This window comes from Nannobrachium achirus (genome assembly GCF_963921795.1).
Source record: "Nannobrachium achirus genome assembly, chromosome: 7".
Lineage (NCBI taxonomy): Eukaryota > Metazoa > Chordata > Actinopteri > Myctophiformes > Myctophidae > Nannobrachium > Nannobrachium achirus.
The window spans coordinates 34,155,912-34,161,285 of NC_137816.1; positions in this window are offsets into that span (position 1 = coordinate 34,155,912).

Consider the following 5,374-nt stretch of genomic DNA (forward strand, 5'->3'; position numbering starts at 1 on the left):
ATAAGGGGCAGATCCTAAACTGTTCCCGTGAGGAATGAAATGAGGTGAGGTGTGTGGGGGAGAAGAAAAAAAGAGATTTGGCCTGCTGTCTGTTTGTTGGTCTCTTATCACAGCGAAACACAATAAAAGGGAGGGTTGGTAAACATGACGCACTCTCAGACCCAAAGAAGCTCATACAGTAATATGTTTTCATAGTGGAGGAGTTGGGGGAGCCAAGTGTAAAAGTGGGGAAAAAACGAAGATTTAAAAAAAGTTAATACTTTATTGAATTCATAACATAATTGTGGTAGTTTAGCCAGTTTCAACCTTGTGTCCCTATTTTGAACATGCCATTATTACATCATTACAGCGCAAACAGATGTGGAGGCTTGTGCAATCACTTGTTCCTAATTAGTCAAGTTTTTAGGTTAGGATAAACGTGTTATTGCACAGTCGGTAGCGCTACAGTACACCTCATCACAAAGGTCTAAGTTACAGTTGAATTGAGAGGCAGTCGGTTGCCACAAACGTTGATAGCACTACTTCTTTCACAATATGTGGTGCTTCTTTGTTCACCTTTGACCATACTGGGAAAGTGCCATCAGCTGTTTGGTACTATTGATTAGACCTGAAATGATAATGCATGTTTGCAAATATAACTCTCCTGTGAACTTTTGGTACAGATACAGAACTGTAGCACAGTGGTTCCCAACCTTTTCTGGTTAGGGGCCCACTTGAAAATCTCAAAAGTGTTCACGGCCCACCCATTTTATCACTTAACATGGCAGCTATTTGGCTGGGTGGGCCACACGCATTTTCAGAGTATGTTTATTTTAATGATCAATCAATTATGGAACAATGTAATTAACATAGTATACGGTATGTTAAGTTCCTATTCATCGGTATCAGAATGAAAACTTTTTCAAGGTTTTAAAGACAAAATACCATAATATTTATGGTCCTCTTCTAGTGCCACCATGAGGCCGATTCTTGCAAAACACATTTTTGGACACTGCTCCTACAGATTTTGCCCTAAAATCACGCAAAGCGGTGCACAGTACCTCTAAAGTCCTGTCTTCAACATGGATCTGTCCCATTTCCCATATTCCCTCCTGATTGGTTACCATTGCCTTCTAAAGTATCTGTATGCGACCTGACGGTCGCTTATCTCCCGATTTTAATATTAACATTAAAATCTATGTGTTTTGCCAATTAATTCCTCCTCACACATTTTGTGTGTTGTATCCTACTGAACCCCCATCGTCCTATACTCCTCCCGCCCAATACTCCCCGCTTACAGGTGCCGCCCCTTCCCGTAGGAGTACATGCAGTGGCAAATATCATCAATTATGTTGGTATAGACACTCGACAAAGCCGAATGCACCACGGTGGATTTGAACCAACAACCTCTGTGGTTGTGGGCTGGCACTTTACCACTGCGCCACCCAAGCCAAACTGGGCAGGCTATACATCATTGTGTTGGGGAAGGAGTTTTGAAAAAAGTAAAAAAAAAAAAGAATAGTGATAAAGGTGAGCGTGGCCACGCCAGTTTTACAAATTATAACAAATTATACGTCAGACCACATATGAGCTTTTCCACTATGGATATCCATCATACTTTGGAGTAATGGGATTTCCTGGGTGAGCAGCACTCCTTCCTTGAATGTCACGCCAGGCCGCAGGTCAGACCTCCCCTGGCAGTGGCTCTTGCACTCCAGCTTTGTTTAGATGATTGATTGATCATAAAGACCTGTAAGTCATTGCAGGACTGTAGAATGGGCTTCACTGCCCAGTCAGATTATATTAGCTGGCGTGGATTCAAATTGACCCACATGTTTTGATTGTGTTTTCTTTTCTGATACGCAAGCACTGATCTCATCAAGAGAAATTGAATATAGTATTACTGTTATTTGTTGGATTCATTTATAGATCTGGGTAATACGTTTGTTGATGAGCCAAGCTGTTAGGATTATTGATAATAAATAATATAAAATCGAACGGTTCATTTAAGGGTGGTGCGAGTTAGTAAAAAATAAATAAATGCACAAACGCGCTGAAGCCCATGTGGCGTGATTTGTGCAGGCACCGTTGCAATTTGTCCATGAGTGTCCATTCTAATATGCTGATGGCTTACTGGCCGGCGCCGTGGGAAAATCTTTGGGTGCTGTATGTAGCAGTGACATCATTCAAGACCAGAATAAACTGTCTGGCATTTTCTCTGTCCACCAGGGAGAGACAGAGTACAGCATTTGTAGCTAAACATGGCTTTAGTGTAGTCTGCAGCATTGACCAGAAGCCCTATGAACAATGAACAGTCCTACAAGCAACATAACAGAGCTTAATAACGTTAATGTTTGTTGTGGCTGAGTTATTAGGGAAGGCGTCAAGCTTGTAGTTAAAAAGGAGAAGAAAAAAAGCTCTTCAAAGCTTGTTGGTTTCCATACTGTATGTGTGTTGGAGGTAGGTTGACCTGTCTGTCTGCCTGTCGAAAGCTCTGATGGATGAGGACCAGTGATGTACTCACATCTTTTACTCAAGAAAAAGGATCAATACCGCAGTGTACTGTTACAAATAAAAGTCCGGAATTCAAAATGTACTTGAGTAAAAGTATGAAAGTATTGGCATCAAACTACCAAAGTACCAAAAGTAAAAGTACAGAATGTTTGAAAATAGCAGATCTACAAGCTCACAACGTGCCGCGATGTTTCGCATTGTGAGCTTGTAGCTCGTATAAAATGGGGCTAAAATGGATTAATGCATGTTTTTATAATATAACTTATACCTGCAAAGAAACTAAAGTTTTCAAATAATTGTAGTGGAGTAAAAGTACAATATTTGGATCCGAGATGTAGTGGAGTAGAAGTAAGAGTATTGGAAATACTCAAGTAAAGTACAAATACCTCAAAATTGTACTTAAGTACTGTACTTAAGTAAATCTACTTAGTTACTTTACACCACTGACGAGGACTGAGCTCCAGTATTTTATGATGAGGGCCTTTGTGATTTCAGAGGGTCGTGTAGTGAGTGCAGCAGAATTGGTCTTGGCCACAAATCAGCACTTCTGACTGTAATGTAGGTTGGGCTATTAACCTAACATAAATAAATAATGTCACTGGCACATAACCGAGTGGGAACCGGAAACTTTAGGCAGTGCACTTCTAATTTTCTTGTCAGGGTGAGTCAAATGAAATTAACTTTTAATCTGAATCACTTGCATGGAAGGCTTAATTTTGATGTCCTTTACAGTGCACACAGACCAGCACAATAGTCAATGGAGATGCAGGACGCATACAGTAACTGATGCTTAAAAAAAAGACCATAGGTTTCAGTATAGCAGGTGAGTTGAGATAGCCCACCCCAAGAGTGTTATTAAAATCAATGACTGCTTGGTAGAATCACCTGACCTCTACTCAAAATAGGAGAAGTGATTTCCCTGATTTATGTTGCTATGACTCAAGGTGCTTTTTGTTTGTTTGTTTGTTTGTTATAAAGTTCAGTCAGTAACAGGGATCTCCCCGTCTCTCCAGCTCTTTAGTAAACACAACATATAAGTATCCAATCGGGAGAGAGAACCCATTTATCAGCTTCGATATTATAGTATTCCAATTTTGTTTTTGTTCATCACAATTTAATTTGATTATTCTGTATCTTGACCGGTATGAAACCTCCCTCCTGATTGGTCCTTGGTGTAGAAATAAAATGCATATGCAGGCCTTACTGTGAATAATAAATATAATTTCACTTTAATAATCGTTGAACATTAACGTTCAACTTCTTGTAATTATACTAAATGTTGATGACGTGCAGTAAGTTTATGTTTATGTTTATTAAAGGATCCCCATTAGAGACTCACAAATGAGCCTCTAGTCTTCCTGGGGTCCTGAATCAGGCAAATACAATACAAATATACAATTAAAAATACAAATTCAAGTAAAAATAAAATAAAAAATATATAAATGAATACAACAAAAATTATAATTAACAAATCAAATTAAACAGTCCAGTCAAATTTTAAAATACACAGATAAAGTTGCATAGTTATGTTACTTGGCAAGATATTTCTTGATATGTTTTCTGAAAGTTATTTTGTTATGGATTATAGACAAGATGTTTTTCGGCAGGGCATTCCAGAGTTCTATTGATCTATATATACCAGTAAGCTTAAGACAATTTGATTTTGGTGCTATTTTTGTTCTTAGTTTACCAGAAACTGCTCCTCTGGTGTTGTACCCATGCTCAGAAGTCATTTCAAACTGTTGAGCCAAGCTACTGTAGATGGCTTATTGGTGCTAACAATGTTACGTAGTAGCATTAAAAGACTCACAGATAATTTCTGTTCAACCTTAGCCAGTAAAGATTTTCATGCATATATATAATGCTGGTCCTGTATGGACATCCTAGTGCCAAACGGGCAAGTCAAGTTGAATTCATGAAAGATTCAGTTAACACTACTGCTTTGGGAAGAACTCATTGTTCAGGCTTTTCGGACTCCTCACTAACAACAAATGGTACAATTACTTCTTGAATAATCCTATTTTCACTATGACGTATTATTGTAAAGTGCATTAGACTAGAGCAACAACAGTGATCAATAAAAAATAAACAATAATGTATTGATGATTTGTTTATATGAATTGATCAATGCTAAAATCTTATAATATCTTGTAAAACTAGTTTTGCGTTGATTGTAGTGTGTAGTGGACACTCAAAAGACGATTACTGAATCCATCAGTATTATCTTGGATTATCAGATACTATAAGAGATAGGAAGAGGTGCAAATAAAGGTTGTGGCATTCGTAAACACTGAGCTACGCCATCCTTTATTACAGCAAGGGAGAAGAATCTGCCATCCCTTCTTAAACCTTCTCTCTTCTTACCCCGCTTTCTCCCTAGCCTGTCATTCTGAGTTGACTGTCTACCATGCTGTCTGCCTGTCAATCTGTGTTCTCTGAGAAACATCAAGTCTGGCCCTCTCCCACATAAATAATTAATATTATTCCAGAATTACAATAGACTTATTTCTGTATGCTACTCCAGTTGTTACTTTATAGGTGAACCAGAGCAGTGAGCTGCACAGTGGGTACTGCCAAAAAACGGAACAAAACAAAAAAACAACATGAATGAAAGCAAATACTGTAGATGTATGTACTGTAGATTTGTTCTTTAGATAGCGCTTTTCTCCAGAGCATTTCTCCAGTCTATCACAATGAGGTATGACATATTTGTCTCAGTAAATCTGATTAATACGGCCAGACCCCAACACTCCATCTGAATACCAATGTGATGCTGTATCCTCAGAGATTACCATGTTCCCCTTTTATGAAAGGAAAACAAAGGCAAAGAGCAGTGTTTTGTAGTTGCAGTCCAAAAATGGAGGTTAAAAAATATATAAAA